Raw genomic sequence first — 17,534 nt, forward strand, 5'->3', positions numbered from 1 at the left:
AGGCCATCCCCACCACTCTCCAATACCAGGCTGTTTCCATAATGGAAGCAGGTTTGTAACAGAGTTCACGCATCAATAGGTGCCCCTTCCTGGCAAGACCTGGTGTCACAGCTTTCTTGCTGGGCTAGCACCCCCACCGAGAGTTGCTAGCACGCTCATCCCGAACGAAAAGTCCAAAAATGTCTTTAACTGAAACAAGATCCTCCGTCCCTTTGGGGGCTTTTCCTCAGCCTGACTTTGGCTTGGCCTGCCCTTGCTGGACTTGGTAGCCCTTTCTATGGCCTTGTACGTCCCCTTCCTTAGAGACCATGGGAGAACCAGTCCTACCTTGGATTCTAGGTTCTGCCCCAAGGCCCTGTACCGAACAGCTAGGCCTGCTTCTGTACCTTTGCTGTGGTTTTCCCTGGCTTTCCCCTCAGGTGGAGCTCACTCTTCAGTCCATTTGGCCTAGCTCCAGGCTTTATTGCCCACAGGCCAAGCCCCCCTGTCATATACATTCCTCCTTAGAAACAGGCCCACACGAGGGACAAGTTTTATTCTTGTCATTTCGTCGCTGTCACCGGCTGCGCGCTTGTACAACCTGCACCCACAGCGTCTCCAGCTCCACGGCCAGCTCACTCACCAGCACTCAGAGGCCACCCTTCTCTTCAGCAGTGTCCCAGTGCTCTTCCTGCAGCCACTCATTCCCATTAACAGCTGCCTGCAGAGCCTCTTCTGAAGCCACTAGCTTCTTCTGTAGCCTTTTTGCTACTGCCACTGCATCCCCCAAAACCTTTTCCATCAGGGTCGGAGAGCCCACCATGGACTGCTCCACCCTTGTCCCTACTTCAGTCTGTTTCATCTCTGTGCCAAGCATTTCGTCCTTCACCTCCCTGCAGCACCCGACAGGGTGTGTTGGTGGAGGGTCTGCAAGATCCACAGCCATCCCTGCCATCTCCACCTAGCCTGCCTCATGTGAGTTTCTGTCAGAGGAACCTTCTCCTTTCTTTCTAACCTCTTGGGGCCCTGGCTGCTCCTTTTGCCACTCAGCAATTTTCTATGCAGGCCGGGTCTTTCAATATGGCCTGCTTCTCTGCACCAAAACAAAGAACTCTTGTCCCCATCTTGGCATTAGGCCATGCGTGTACACTTTCTCATGCCCTGCTCTCCTGGGCTAACCTTCTCAGCACAGCCAAAGCATGCTTTCTGTGTCTGCTCTTTTTGTCCATGGGCATTCCCTTTGCAAGATCTCTCACAGGTATTGCTGCTGCTGTGTCTGTAGCTCTGCCTGCACTTCCTTCTGCTTCTGTTTGTTTTCTAGGAGCTGCTGGAGAAACCCCTAGACCTGCTTTGGCTGCTTAACCAGTCCCTGGAACTGAAATGGGAAATCCAGTGAGAGGCTCGGTCCCTCGATACACCCGCTTGGGAGGACAGACCTTCCTTCAGCAACGAAGACTTCCATCAGTCCTCACGGATCACAGGCAGAATTCACAAAAAGAAAAGGAGTACTTGTGGCACCTTAGAGACTAACAAATTTATTAGAGCATAAGCTTTCATGAGCTACAGCTCACTTCATCGGATGCATCGAATTCAATCCTCCTGACTATGCCAATCATAAACAAATCTACTCATCGTTTCGTGCCCCCCCGGCAGACAGGCATGGTATCACAGGGCTAGTGATGGGCTAGTGTCCCCCATCCATGGTCGCTCCAGCACCATGGCAGTTTCTCTGCCCAGTAACTCAGCCCTCCAGCCAGGTCACCACCTTTAGTCCACCCTTCTGGGGCCCAGCTTGTCTCACACTAGAAGTCCAAAGAGGTCTTTCCACAGAAAGAAGTCCTTCTGCCATCGCTGGGGCGCTTGCTCAGCCTGCAGCCCCCTTGCTGGGCTTGGTAACCTCTCTGGGTGTGTGTACACCCCCTACTTTGGGGCCAGTAGGGGAACCCAGTCCCACCTGACATTGGTAGCAGCCCAGGGCCCTGTACCCAACAGCTAGGTCTGCTTCTTTCTCTTTGCTGCAGGTTTCTCTGGGCACTTCCTACCTTTCTTCTCAAGTTTCCTTGCTGCTTTCGACTATCTTGTTCTCATTCCTGTGGATACCCCAGCTGGGCTGTGTCACCACTGAAGTCTGGCTGTTTAGGGGGAGGTTCATGGTGCCTCTCAGTTAGGGCTCATTCTGTAATCAGCTTGGCTAGGCCCCAGGCTGCGCAGCCCGGGGTAAAGCACCCTGTTACAGGCCTGCTCTGCCCGCTCCTACTGTTATTGGCCTGGGGTTCTTGCTCCCCATTTCAGACCTGGTTTCCAGAGGGGCTGAGTATACACAGACCCCACTGCCTGGAACTGGAGTTTGCTTGTTCTGGTGACTGACATTCAGAGTCTTCATCATTCAGAGGCTGACAGGTGTGGTGAGGGGGCTGGAGAAACCCCACTGCTGAGTGGAAGGAAGTCAAAGAGTTGAGATTCTGGGAGCAGATGGGTTTGTTTTCCCTGCTGCGGGAAGTGGAGCTGGAGACTGGAGATGCCATGTGAATGAGACTACCTGATGCTCTCTTCATGCCCGAGGGGCTGGAGCCTCCTGCCAGAAATGCTCTCAGGAGTCCAGGTTCAAGGACATCTCTGGGGAGCCCCTTCCTAAGAACAAAACCAGGGTGGTACGATGATGGAGGTGTCTCTGTCCCAGAGCTGGAAGCCAAGGACAGGGGAAGCTCGCAGCCAGGCTATGCATCAGGGATGCCATTTCTCTCCCAAGAGACCCACATACCCCAAGGAGTAAATGGCTCTTACCTCCATGAGGGAGTGGGGTCTTCCATCTAAGCCTCTTTGAGAGCCAGCATTGCTTGATTTGATGGGACGAGGTGACATGCCCCAATGCTTCCTGACATGGCTCAGCTACAGGATGCGCCCGTCTGGGAGGCTGTGCCAGATCCCAGGGCCTGGAAGACAGCTGGGAAGGAGGCTCCTATTCATTTCACACCCAGAGACCCCATAGAAGGGCCAAGGGGAGAATAAAGGGCAAGAGGTGAAGCTAGCCCTGATCCTCTGTCCCACCCCCACCTCCTCAAAAGTGGAGCTTTGCGAGCTTCAGTGGGGCTGGGGCTGGGGCCGGGGCCCTGACACAACGGCCTTCTTCACCCTATGGGGCAAGGAGAGCTCGGCCTGGGCGCAGGGGGAATGGGATGGAGGTAGACCTAGGAAAGGGGGAGGGGAATGGGTGTGAGAGAAAGAGCTCCGGCCCCAGATGAAGGAATTTGGGGGGCAAAGGGAAGGACCCAGCTTCACAGAGAGGGGAGAGAGTTTCTGTGAGTGCCAGGGGGCTCCATTTTCCCTTCCATTAGCTCCCCATTTACAGGGAGCCAGAGCAGTACCTGCAGCAGGGAGCGGGGGAGCTGCTGGTGGCCTCAGAGGCAGAGCTCCTGCAGTGCCTCGGGCATCTGACGCAAGTGCCGGATGACGTGGAGCTGGCGCATCACATTGGCCGTGACGCCCTCCTGCTGCAAGGGAACGAGGAGCTGTCAGATACCCAGATGCTCCTGCGGAATCAGGGTGAGTTAAGGGCACCTGGAACCAGCAGCATTTCCACCCAGCACCTGCCCACCTCTGAGGGATGGATTCCCCCTCCTGCCCCCAGAAATGGAGTCTTGTTGTCCTTTCTAGTGACCTCCAGTGCCAACCCCCCTCCTTGTAGGGTGAGCTCCTGCCACCTCCCCCTCAGTGCCCCTGACAGCTGTTCCACCTCCAATCCACAGCTACAGTTCTCAGACCCCTCTCCTCCACCCCCACCCAGGTTGGGCAGGGAGGGGGCTCTAGCAGTGGGGGCAGGAGGGATTTTGGCAGCAGTGAAGTGGCTGTGGGGAGGTTCAGACCTTTCCCCAAGTCATCCCAGCCACTAATGCTGAAGCTGCAGGATGGCAGCCCTGGTGAATGGGGCAGATCAGTTGCCATCGTTCGACAGTCCTTGGCCTCCCAGGCTGCCAGTGATGGGAGCAACTCTAGGCGGTGGCTTGGGTGACAGGAGAGGCTCTCAAGGGGCACTTAGAGGACTCTGCTGCCCTTCCCAAGAACACAAGTCCATGATGAGGCAATGCTTGTCATTAATTAGCCTTGCTAAAGAGCTGGGTTGGAGCTGCTCCGGGGACAAGATGGCTCCCTCCTGCTCATGGAGGTGAATTCATCTCCCTTCCCAGTAGCACCTGCTCTCACTCTCATTCCCCACCAGGCTCCTTGCTGCCAGGCCAGCAAATGGCCATAGGCTGGGAATGAGGCCTGGGCCCCACCCCAATCACCTGAGTCTAATGCAGCTGCTCACCTTGTCCCCATCAGCTGCTGGGCTTCCCCCAGGAGGGAGTAGGTGAGGAGCAGCCCAGCCTGGCTGACACGCAGCAGAGGGTCATGGATGGCCAGCACTGCTGTCCGGAGGAATAATCTTCTCTGCCCCTCCTAGAAGAACTTTCTGAAGACCTAAAGCCAACCGGATGTGAGGCTTCAGCAGATTGCCCAGAACTAGGCTGCAAATCCTGGACTAGAACGGCATCTCCGTCTAGTGGCTCCAGGAGGCAGCCACCCGCACTGCCAGAGCTGTGTCATGCCCTGGCAGAGTGTCCTTACCTTCCCCACCCTGGCTGTGTTCTTGTAGCCCAGGAGTCTGCTGTCCTGGTGCCAGTCCCAGACCCACAAGTCTTCAGCCTCATGGATGGTCAGGCCTGGGAAAGAGAGACACACACACGTTTGTCATTCTGGTTGCAGTGCTTGTGTCCTTCCAGCCCATTGGTGGCTGCACAGTGGGCAGAGTCCTTTTTGTGTGCCTGACCCAACACAATTGCAGGGCGTGATGTAGAACAGAGAAAGAAACAGACAGAGACTCATCCTCCAGGTGGGGTCAGTCTGAGAGAAATTGGCTGGGGTCCCAGTCTCACACTTCTGAATCAGGTGCCATTTCCCAGCTGGGTTCCTTACCCCTCTGGTGCAGCAGCAGCTGGTAGAGCCAGTAAACCCGCTCCATGGCCTGCCAGCTGATGTCCTTGGATGGGTCACCGACAAACAGAGTCAGCTGTACCATGTGGTGACCCATCCTAGGGAATTCGGCTGAGTTCTAATGGAAGGGACTCTCCTTCCCCTCAGCCCCTCTGCAGGAGATGGTAGAGGTTAGGAGCTAGAGCTAAACCCTTAATTTTCTCTGCCTGCAAGGGAGCCTGGAGCAGGGCCCTCCATGAGGATTTGCTTCCCTAGCTGCTCCAGGATGACAGGAAGGCATGAATCTGGAGCATAGTACCCTTAAAAGTGAGATTCGCCACTTAACCAGGACAAGAAGAACACTTGACTCAAGCCAGGCTCATTCTCTGTTTTGACTCTGCCTCTCCAAGAGGAACACTCCTAACCCACAGCCCCTGCAGCAGCAGATCCTACAGCCCGTTGGATCCAGCCCACCCACACCTGGATTCAGGAAACTGGGGTCAGAGGCCACTTACGTTGAACTCAGGGAGGGTGATGGTGAATCTGAGCAGGGTCGTGCTGCTCCTAATGGCCCAGGCTCTCTCTCATGACACCCTGGACACAATCCAGTAGTTAATGTGCTGTGGGGAAAGGAGGCAGGTCAGGATCAATGGGCAGGTGCATGTGTTGTGCTAATGAGCCTCTCCCCATCCCCAGGGGGCTGAGACATTGTATGTGGGGTGGAATATCTGATTCATTGATCACAGAGCTTTAGAAGGGGATTGTTGTCCCCAGGACGATGCTTGTATCCTGCACGTCACAACTTCTTTTTGTCTCTCTAGATTGGGACAATGCTTGGTGTCAGGGCTGGTCCCATCCTCTCTGAACTCCTGATTCCTGAACAACTCACCAGGAAGGAGACAGACCCCTCGGCCCTCCCTGGCTCTGAAGTCTTTGGCTGGGTGAAGTGACTGAGTGTGAGCACAATCCCCCCAGGAATCTCGGGGCCTGTCAGAGACAAAGGCTGATTCTCTGGGGTCTTCCTGTTTTCTCTAGGAATGAGCCTGTGACTCTTCTCTGAGGACCATCTTCTGGATCTCACAGGAAGGGTTCAGACTCTCACTCCCCAAGCCAGCCAGGGGCCCCATGGTTAGTGCTCAACAGAACCAGGCAGAACTCTGGCTTGAAGTCACAGCTCCTTCCTCTGTCCTTCAAGGAGGAAGGGCCTGACGCTTCGTTGCACTGACTGCCCTGACCAAGGACGGCCCACTGGGGGCCCACCTAGGAGGACAGACTGGAAAATGGATCTAAGAGTTAAGGTAAAATTGCCCCCACCCCTCTCATTGGGCTCACCTCCAAGATGTAGTGGAGCCTGTTGATGTCTGGGGACTCTGCCAGCAGGTTCCCCAGAATGGCATCCAGGAGGTCTGGCAAGACCCTATGCAGATCCTGCAGGTGAAGGGAGAGTCATGGGTCAGAGTTAGGGAAACTGGGGCTACACTTGCTACAGGATGGGAAGAGGGGGTCTCTGGGAAGCACTGGTGAGACCCCCAAACATATATCCTGGCCTCTCTCATTCACATCCACTGCAGGCAATTAGCAAGGATTCATGGCAGGATGACAGCTGGCTCTTCAATCCATGATTTAGCATGATCTATCTGGACTTAAGTGGTGTCCTTCTCCCTGCTCAGGGTGAAGACTTCATGCAGGGCAGCTCAAAGGAGGTGGGTCTCCAGCTCTGGCTCAAGGGCAGATGTCATGGTGCTGGCAAGAGAGAGGAGCCAGTATTAGACTGTGCAGTGCAGGAGTGGGACTTGCACCAACATGGATGTGAAACTGCAGGGAAATAGGCAGAGGCTGGCGAGAATGGAAACTGAGGCACTGAGCCAGGGAATGTTAAGGCCAAGGTTTCCCAGACAGACGATGGCAGGTGTGACGGGGCAAGGCCAGATGGCTATGGAAGAGTAGTGGGAGATAGATATATTAGCTCCAGGCTAAACAAATCCCTGGTACCAGTGTAAGTGAAGCGGCAGCTGCTCCAGGTCAATTAAGACACCTGGGGCCAATTAAGAACTTTCCAGAAGGCAGGGAGAAGGCGAGGTTGGTTGGGACACCTGAAGCCAATCAGGGGCTGGCTGAAACTAGTTAAAAGCCTTCCCATTAGGCAGGTGGGTGTGCATGTCAGGAGCTGTGGGAAGAAGTTGCGTGGTTGGAGAGGCTGAGTAGTACACACCATATCAGGTACAAGGAAGGAGATCCTGAGGTAAGGATGAAGTGGAGCTTGAGGAAGTGAGGGCTGCTGTGGGGGAAGTTGCCCAGGGTATTGTACATGTCATGTTTCTAAAAGGTCAGCTACCATAGCTGATACTATGAGGGTCTCTGGGCTGGAGCCCAGAGTAGAGGGTGGGCCCGGGCTCTCCCCCACCCACCTTTGCCCCTGATTAATCACTGAGACTGGGAGACAACAGAGACTGTGCAAGGAAGGATAACTTCTCCTCACCTCCCTCACTGGCTTATGATGAAAATGGCTCAGTAGACTGTGACCCTTGTCTCTAGAGAAAGAAGCATTACGTGGAGGGTCACAGTGAGCCTCTGAGGCTAGTGAAATCCTCCAGGAAACGCGGGACCCACAGAGGCAAGGACAGAGCTTTGTCACACAGGGCAGGAATGGCGCCTGTTCCCTTGACCCTCCTGCCCCTCCTGTATCTGATCCTGGGAGTGAGCCTCTCCCCAAAGCCATTGCACTGTTACTGGAGGGAAAAGAACAGAGCAGCCAGGAGAGAGTGAACCTTCCTGCCACCTCTGCCAGAGAAGCCACCCTTGGGAGGTTACCTGGGAGTGGCGGGGCAGTGACTCCCAGCCCTGGGCCTGAGCAGCACTGGGGTGAGGAGAACCGGGCAAGAGGGTCTCGGTACCTGAGGTTGCCCACAGCAATCAGGGAGTTGGCCAGGATGGCGCCGGGTGGAGAGTCATCAGGAAGCTCCTCAATGAGCTCCTGTGAGACCCAAAGGAGACAAAGGAGCGTGTGAGATTTGGGCCTCACTGAGAAGATTACACAGCCAGCACCCCACACAGCCAGCAGGATCTCCCCACCTGCCTCCCGCTTCTCCGATTCCTGCCCACTATTTCTCCCTTCTCTTCTCCCCAATCTTCAGCCCCAGTAATCCCTGCCCTCAGCTGCCCCTCCAGCACCAATCATCCCCCAGCCATCGGCCTGGGGAGACCCCTGCCCCTCCCATGTCTCCATCCACCCTCCAGCTGCCGGGTGCCATGTCTCGCTCACCACAATCCTTTCCACCACAGACGCCTTGCAGCAGTGCGGCTCCAGCGTGTCTTGCCCTCTCTGCTGTGCAGCGAGACACGCGGGGTGGATGGCCTGCAGGAACGGGAGCTGCTGGGTCTCATCCTGCACCCACCAGGAATGGGGTTAGGGGAGATATAGCCAGTTAGCCAGGGACCTTCCTGCCCCAGCCACATCAGCCGCAGGGCTTAGGCCTGAATGGGGGATAGTGGGGACCTGCCCATTGTCCAAATCCCGCACAACTCCTACACAAGCAGGGTCAGGAACTGGGACACGGCTTGTGGGGGGAGGAGACCCCAGTTGGTGTGTGACAAACACCCCCTTTTTGGGGGTCCCAGATTGTGGAGGAGAAAGGCCCCCATTAGGGGTGGTGGCTCATGAGGGCCAAGACCCTCTGCAGGGGGTTGGGATGCTGGGAAGGAGAAGGACAATCTTGGTTCCAGCACAGCTGGGGAACGTTTGTACCTTTTCTCAGCCCTGGAGCTGCTCTCAGATGTTTTTGAGAGCAGCCTCCTCTGTGACCATGTCCACCCAGTCCTCCTCTTCCTCCTCCTCCTCTGAGTCCCTGGCGGTCCCTGCACCAGGGAGAGAAGGGGGCAGGGTGACTCCTGCTGCCACTTGGGGGAAGGACAGGGGCCTGGTGGGGCAATGTGCCCCCTTCCCACCTCCGGGACTTAGGGCAGATCGGGCTCCACACTCCCCCCTCTCAGTGATGCCTTCAGCCCCCAACTCCTTCAGAGCCCATAGCAAAGAGACCCCCCCACACTATCCTGAACTCTCTGGGAGGTGCCTCCTCCCCCCACTCCCCACCCAATGGAGCACCAAGGACCAAAGTGGCAGCATCTAGTGTCAGTGGGGTTCACGTGGCTCAGGCCAGACACCTGGGCTGGGAACCCCCCCCCCCATAGCACTGGTCAAGGGCCTGGGCCCAAGGTGTTCACAGTCCCCCCCCCCCCCGAGCCCAGCCTGGCTCCTCACCTGGAACAAAGCAGAAGCGTCCATCGGCCTCGCTGCTGCCCAAGTCCCAGGCGCTGCTGCTGTCCCATGGGGAGCAGGCTAAGCTGCTGGTGCTGGGACAGGGATCCCCCACCTTCTGCCCTGGGGAGGCTGGAAGGTCCTCAGTGATCGGGCAGGGTGATGCCTCCTGCTGGAAATCAGGGCTGGGCTCCTGCTGCCCACATAACAAGCCCCAGAGCCACTCTGCCTGGTTCTGCTCCTCGGTTGGGTCCTTCCTGCCCTATGCAGCCTCATCCTGTCCCAGCTCCATTTTGGTCTGGCCACTGCCTGTCCCACCTCGGCACCTGCGCCGGGAGCGGGTTTACTCTGCCAGAAGGCTGGGCACTTCCACCTCCTGGCCCGGCCGGGAGCTCCTTCCCCGCCAGTGGGGACGGAGGGGCTGCTCGCTTGGGGAAGATGGCAGCCTCAGGCTCTGGGGCCACCTGCAGAGCCTTCTTCCTGAACATCCTCAGGAGCCTGGCCATCCTGGAACCGAGCGGGGAGCAGGCGTGAGTCTGGGGTCAAGGCAGCCTTTCACTAACCAGCCTTTTTGGTCCCTCCCCATCCCTGCCCCAGCCAGAGCAGCTCCTCCTCCCCTCACAGGAGTGCAGGGAATGCAAGCTACACACGCTGGCAGGAGTTCATTGCATGATCTGCTCCCAACGTTCCCCCTCGTCATCCCTGGTGCTGCAATAACCGGGGAGTCTCCTCCTTTTCGATCACTGGGATCAGTAACAAAGACCATCAGTCACTTTGGACAAGCAGCTCCCTCCTGCCATCCCAGGCCACACTCCCCCACCCAGGCTAGAGAAGGAACAAAACCCAGGAGTCCGGACTTCTCCTGGGAAACCATTCCCCACTTCAAAGTCCCTAGGCATAGCAAGGATAGGGCCCCCATTGATCTTCATGCTCAGCAGCTCACAGGGTCTGGCCCAGCTCAGAGATTCTCACCCTGGGGAACGGTCTCCCACAAGGGAAGGGCTGGGAGCCCCATTGCTGGGACCTTTCCAAACACACTGGAGATGGCTCTGCAGAAGCCCATCCCCGATCTGAGAGTGAGGGGCTCCTGGGGGCTGTTTGCAAATCCAATCTCCTTTGGGAGAGATTCTCTCCCCCTCTTTCTGCCTCTCCCCAGATAGACAGGAAATGCCATAGAGGAACCCTAATGCCACTCACTTGCTCTAGGTGATGGAGTGATGGATGGAGAATGTTCAGTGTTGTCCCTTACCCTTCTCCTCACTCTCCAAGCCCAAGGCAGGCTGGAGAGGGTGATGGTGACCTGAGGAGTTACCCTGCCCAGCCAGCAGGCAGGGTGATGACACTGGACGATTGACTGGCTGTGAAAACAAGAGTCTGTCTTATTGACAAGGGACAGAGAAACTTGGCCAGCAGCAGGGGGTACAGAACACTGCCTAAAGCGTGGGGTGACAGCGCCTCCAAGATCCTGACATCCCAGCACTTTACATACCTTCCTGGAGCCTCCCAACCCTCTGGGCTGTAGGGACTGTGACCCCAACCCTACTGATGAGAAACAGGCCTGGGGAGGGGAAGCTACTGGCTCAGGGTCACACCAAGTGTCAGAGCTATGGATGGGACCCAGCAGTCCTTATTTCCAGGCCCCTTCGCTAACCACTGCTACGCACTCCCTCCCACAGCTGGCAATTACAACCAGGCCCTCATGTCCACTCTCCCTGCCTTGGAGAGGGAGTGTGCTCCCTGGAGTGACTGGACCAGGGGATTGGGAGTCAGGACTCCTGAGTTCCATTGCTGGGTTTCCTATTGGTTCCATTGCTGTTTGTTTTCCTTTTCCTGTGGGACTTTGGGCAAGTTGCACCCCCCTCTATGGCTCTGTCCCAGCAGTCAAATGGGGATTTAATACTTTCCCACTATTGGAAAGTGTTGGGAGAATCCCCAAGCAAAAGCTGCTCTGACAGTGCTAAGCAGCATCTGACCATTAAAGGTCGGAGCACACTGCCCAGGAGGAGGAGTGTTTGGCTCTGAGGTTTCACTTCAGCCCAGTCTACAGAGAGGGGCCCAGCCATGGAGTTTGGCTCAAGAGGACCAATTCTCCAATTTATTAAGGGCATTTTGAATTCCAGTCCTGTGCTCCAAAGTGCTTGGTGTCATTTGCAAATTTTAGAAGCATACTCTCCACTCCATTTTCCAAAGCATTAATGAAAATATTGAATAGTACCAGACCCTGGAATGATCCGTGCCGGATCCACTAGGTACACCCTCTCCGTTGGACAGCCAAACATGGAGAAGGGCTCTTGAAGTATGGGCTTTCAACCAGTCTGCACCCACATTACACAAATTCATCTAGACCACATTTCCCTAGTTTGCTTGTGAATGTCCTATGGGACTGTGTCAAAAGCCTTAGTAACACCAAGATAGATCACATCTACTGTTTACCCACCTCCACTAGGCCCGTAACCTTGCCAAAGAAGGAAATAGGATTGGTTTGGAATGATTTGTTCTTGACAAATCCATGCTCACTAGTCCTAAGAACCACATTATCCTGTAGGTGCTGACAAGCTGTTTAATAATGTATTCCAGTATCTTTCCAGCTATGGAAGTGAGGCTAGCTAGTCTGTAAGTCCCAGGGTTCTCTTTGTTCTCCTTTTAAAGATAGGTCCTGTCTTGTTAATGGATGGGAAGATGTTCTTTTTCAGGGATCTCAGACGAGAACTGGGGCACAGCACCTGGTTTGTTAAGGCCACAAAAATGGAGGCAGGAACCTCTTCTCTCTGGCAAAGAACCCCAGGTAACTAAAAGACAGGGACTCACATCCCTGATTGGGCTTTAAAAAAGGCAATAGTTAAAAAATTTGGCCCCGACCATTTCTTGTTTCCGCAGACTAGACATTTTAGCAAACTTTCAAATTCCTTGGTGCTAAACACCATGAAACTCCCCTTTCTCCTTCACAGAGGGCTTTAAAGCCCCTTATCTCATTCAGGCTCACGACTGCCCAGAGTTGAGAATTGTCCCTGTTCCATTGGACAGATGGGGAGGAGCTGAGGTACAGAGAAGGAAAGTGACCTACCCAAGGGCCTACACAGCAAGGCGGTGGCAGAGCCAGAAAGAGAAGCCACCAGTCCTGACTCCTGTTCTAACGGACAACAAACCCCCCAGAGGCAGGGATAGAGCCCAGGAATCGAGATGGTGGGGAAATTTCATTGAAACTGTTTCTCTCAGAAAATCCATTCAGACTAAACCAGTTTGTTTCTTGAAATCATAACAAGTGGGATGAAAGTTCTTTGCAAACATATTTGTTGCAAAACAAAGCATCTCCTGTTTGTCACCGTAAGTTAAATTGTCTCGTTGCACACAAAGAGGAGACACTTAGATCTCGAAAAATTAGATAAAATGTTTCAGTCTGAGCTAAGTAGTTGCTGCTCTTAACAAATTTCAAAATAAAGAAATACAAATAAAATAGATATTTCAGCATTCTATTATGTCATAATCTGATCTGAGTAAACGTGATAGGACACCTCATATTATGCATTACTCCTAGTGACACTCTCCAATGGATCCCCACCCTCCACCCACCGTGAGGTAGGTAGGAGTGGATCATTATTATCCCTACTTGAAAAAGGGAGAAGCTAAGGCTGAGAAAGGAGAATTGACTTGTCTTAGGTCACACAGCCAGTCAGTGGCAGAGTTGGGAATAGGACCCAAGAGCCCTGATTTTCAAACTAATCATCTGATCTTGAATTTCATACATTGAATGACCTGAATAAAGTGCTCTCAAATGAGCTCCAGACCAACAATAGTGCACAGTAATTATTCAGCAAGTATTTTAGGAGAACTGGAATGTTCAAGAGAATCATGAACTGCTCAGAGACAATTAATGCAGAGAAGCAGCAAAATTAATCAAACATATGACTGGTTATGACTTATTTACTTGGTCTTAAAAGAGAACAACAAGGACCTGAGTCTCCTCCCTGTCAATAACCCCCTGCTTAGCCAATCAGGGTAGAGACTGAGGACAGGAGGCTGAGAGTTCTCACCAGAGAGCCCAAAGGATGGCCCAGGTCACTGGTGGGGATCACTGCCCGAGCACTATTTCAGACCACATTTTTGGGTGGACCTCCCATAATGGGAGCTGCAGAGCACTCCCCCGCGACACACACACACCCCTCCTGGTGTTGGGAGGGCAACAGGAGAAGGACAAAAGAAGCAAAGAGAAGAAGAGAAAGGAGGGAGGGATGGAGGAAAAGGTGAAACAAAAGGACAACCCCTAATGTCCCCAGTGATTCTAAGGGACTAAATTCTAGGTGCAGAATAAAATTCTGCCTCCTTAAGCTCATGTTTTCCACACGTAGAATTCAACTGTCACCAGATGGATCAGACTGAACAGGTTTCAAACCTCGAAGAGGCTCTTACCTTATAAACAGGGATGTCTGTTTTCTAGTAAAATCAGTAAAAGAAAAGGAGAAAACTCGAAAGAGGTTCCTCCTCACGCTCACATACGTAAACCCTTATACTCTGTCAATCCCCAAAGAGAGATCTCAAAAAGGAGACTTGCTGCAGCAAAGCCACAGGGGTCTCGAGGTTTCCCTGGCCCTCACCCCTGTCCTGCCGGCTGATGTCAGCTCTCTCTGTGAGGTCACCACCTCCCCACCACCTTTGACCAGTAGTCTGAGGTCCTGCAAAAGGCCTTTGTGATCTCACTGCCACACCCCTCCCTTGCTGTGCTAATGTCCTGCCGCTGGCCAGGCACTTTGGAGGTTTGAGCTACTCCCTGTGGATCACCCCAACCAATGAGTGTTCATTCTAGGAAGCAAGCTGGCTAGACAGTAAAACATCAGATGCTGCTCCCCATGCTACACTCAGTTTTTCAGAAATGAGCAGACTTTATGGCCAGAAGAGACCATTAGAGCATCTAATCTGACCCCCTGCATATCACAGGCCTCCTGTATGACACAATAGCTACTTTTTGGGCAAACACATTCCAGAAAGGCATCTAGTCTTCATTAAATGACATCAAGAGATGGAGAATCCAACACTTTCCTTGGTAGCTTGTTCCTGTGGTGAATCATCCTTGCTGTTGAATATTTGTGCCTTATTTGTAATATGAATTTGTCTCTTTTCACCTTCCAGCCATTGGGTCTTGTTATGCCTTTCTCTGCTAAATTAAAGAGCCCTTTAATACCCAATATTTTCTCTCCATTAAGGCACTTCAACACTTCAATGCAGTCACCTTTCAATCTTCTTTTGATAAGCTAAACAGGTTGAGCTCTTTCAATAGCTCACCAGAAGGCATTTTTCTCCAGCCCTCAGAACATTTGGTGGCTCTTTGCTGCCCCAACTCCAATTTCACAACATCTTTTTTCAAATGAGGACACCAAAACTGGATGCAGTATTCCAATATCAGTCTCACTGTGACATTATTGACATCATCTGTAACTGTATAGATCACTGTTGTGACCACTGTTTTATATTTGCAGCCAATATTGTATAAAGGTTGTTGTGTAAGGGGTCTATGGAGAGGTTATGATTGGCTGATTATAATTATGCTATTTGTATATGTGTATCATTTTTGTAGCTGAAATTATGAATATTGTGGGGGAGTTCAGAGCTGGGGTTTGGGGGGGATATTTGTTTGGGGATCCATGTTCAGAGCTGGCACTCTGGGTATGTGAGTGACAGGAGCGGGGGAAGCTGGGGGCAATGTCTGAAATTTAATATTTTGTGTATGTCTATAGAAGTGGTTCTCAACCTTTCCAGGTTACTGTACCCTTTTCAGGAGTCTAATTTGTCTTGTGTACCCCCAAGTTTCACCTCTCTTAAAAACTACTTGCTTACAAAATCAGACCTAAAAATATGAAAGTGTCACACAGCACACGATTACTGAAAAATTGCTTCCTTTCTCATTTTTACCATATAATTATAAAATAAATCAATTTGGAATATAAATATTGTACTTACTTTTCCGTGTATAGTATATAGAGCAGTATAAATAAGTCACTGTCTGTACGAAATTTTCATAGAATCATAGAATCATAGAATATCAGGGTTGGAAGGGACCCCAGAAGGTCATCTAGTCCAACCCCCTGCTCAAAGCAGGACCAAGTCCCAGTTAAATCATCCTAGCCAGGGCTTTGTCAAGCCTGACCTTAAAAACCTCTAAGGAAGGAGATTCTACCACCTCCCTAGGTAACGCATTCCAGTGTTTCACCACCTCTTAGTGAAAAAGTTTTTCCTAATATCCAATCTAAACCTCCCCCATTGCAACTTGAGACCATTACTCCTCGTTCTGTCATCTGCTACCATTGAGAACAGTCTAGAGCCATCCTCTTTGAAACCCCCTTTCAGGTAGTTGAAAGCAGCTATCAAATCCCCCTCATTCTTCTCTTCTGCAGACTAAACAATCCCAGCTCCCTTATCCTTCCTCATAAGTCATGTGCTCTAGACCCCTAATCATTTTTGTTGCCCTTCGCTGTACTCTTTCCAATTTATCCACATCCTTCTTGTAGTGTGGGGCCCAAAACTGGACACAGTACTCCAGATGAGGCTCACCAGTGTCGAATAGAGGGGAACGATCACGTCCCTCGATCTGCTCGCTATGCCCCTACTTATACATCCCAAAATGCCATTGGCCTTCTTGGCAACAAGGGCACACTGCTGACTCATATCCAGCTTCTCGTCCACTGTCACCCCTAGGTCCTTTTCCGCAGAACTGCTGCCGAGCCATTCGGTCCCTAGTCTGTAGCGGTGCATTGGATTCTTCCATCCTAAGTGCAGGACCCTGCACTTATCCTTATTGAACCTCATTAGATTTCTTTTGGCCCAATCTTCCAATTTGTCTAGGTCCTTCTGTATCCTATCCCTCCCCTCCAGCGTATCTACCACTCCTCCCAGTTTAGTATCATCCGCAAATTTGCTGAGAGTGCAATCCACACCATCCTCCAGATCATTTATGAAGATATTGAACAAAACGGGCCCCAGGACCGACCCCTGGGGCACTCCACTTGACACCGGCTGCCAACTAGACATGGAGCCATTGATCACTACCCGTTGAGCCCGACAATCTAGCCAGCTTTCTACCCACCTTATAGTGCATTCATCCAGCCCATACTTCCTTAACTTGCTGACAAGAATGCTGTGGGAGACCGTGTCAAAAGCTTTGCTAAAGTCAAGAAACAATACATCCACTGCTTTCCCTTCATCCACAGAACCAGTAATCTCATCATAAAAGGCGATTAGATTAGTCAGGCATGACCTTCCCTTGGTGAATCCATGCTGACTGTTCCTGATCACTTTCCTCTCCTCTAAGTGCTTCAGGATTGATTCTTTGAGGACCTGCTCCATGATTTTTCCAGGGACTGAGGTGAGGCTGACCGGCCTGTAGTTCCCAGGATCCTCCTTCTTCCCTTTTTTAAAGATGGGCACTACATTAGCCTTTTTCCAGTCATCCGGGACTTCCCCCGTTCGCCACGAGTTTTCAAAGATAATGGCCAAGGGCTCTGCAATCACAGCCGCCAATTCCCTCAGCACTCTCGGATGCAATTCGTCCGGCACCATGGACTTGTGCACGTCCAGCTTTTCTAAATAGTCCCTAACCACCTCTATCTCTACAGAGGGCTGGCCATCTCTTCCCCATTTTGTGATGCCCAGCACAGCAGTCTGGGAGCTGACCTTGTTAGTGAAAACAGAGGCAAAAAAAGCATTGAGTACATTAGCTTTTTCCACATCCTCTGTCACTAGCTTGCCTCCCTCATTCAGTAAGGGGCCCACACTTTCCTTGGCTTTCTTCTTGTTGCCAACATACCTGAAGAAACCCTTCTTGTTACTCTTGACATCTCTTGCTAGCTGCAGCTCCAGGTGCGATTTGGCCCTCCTGATATCTTTCCTACATGCCCGAGCAATATTTTATACTCTTCCCTGGTCATATGTCCAACCTTCCACTTCTTGTAAGCTTTTTTTATGTTTAAGATCCGCTAGGATTTCACCATTAAGCCAAGCTGGTCGCCTGCCATATTTACTATTCTTTCGACTCATCGGGATGGTTTGTCCCTGTAACCTCAACAGGGATTCCTTGAAATACAGCCAGCTCTCCTGGACTCCCTTCCCTTCATGTTAGTCCCCCAGGGGATCCTGGCCATCTGTTCCCTGAGGGAGTCAAAGTCTGCTTTCCTGAAGTCCAGGGTCCGTATCCTGCTGCTTACCTTTCTTCCCTGCGTCAGGATCCTGAACTCAACCAACTCATGGTCACTGCCTCCCAGATTCCCATCCACTTTTGCTTCCCCCACTAATTCTACCCGGTTTGTGAGCAGCAGGTCAAGAAAAGCGCTCCCCCTAGTTGGCTCCCCTAGCACTTGCACCA

The 17,534-nt window shown here is 52.4% G+C and overlaps 1 long non-coding RNA gene across 2 annotated transcripts; it reads right to left on the reverse strand.

Annotated features, from left to right (window-relative positions):
* Positions 1-2,848: 2,848 nt before the first annotated feature.
* On the reverse strand, positions 2,849-6,512 carry LOC122456646. Of its 2 annotated transcripts, none has more exons than XR_006275629.1 (5): positions 6,262-6,512; positions 5,445-5,549; positions 4,933-5,068; positions 4,585-4,679; positions 2,849-2,923 (listed from the first exon to the last, which is right to left on the reverse strand). It is a non-coding gene; the product is annotated as an uncharacterized LOC122456646 (long non-coding RNA). The 2 variants fall into 2 exon arrangements; XR_006275628.1 differs by having other exon boundaries at positions 2,849-2,912; positions 6,262-6,510.
* Positions 6,513-17,534: the final 11,022 nt, after the last annotated feature.

The sequence above is a fragment of the Dermochelys coriacea genome, chromosome 14 (assembly GCF_009764565.3).
Source record: "Dermochelys coriacea isolate rDerCor1 chromosome 14, rDerCor1.pri.v4, whole genome shotgun sequence".
Classification (NCBI taxonomy): Eukaryota; Metazoa; Chordata; order Testudines; family Dermochelyidae; genus Dermochelys; species Dermochelys coriacea.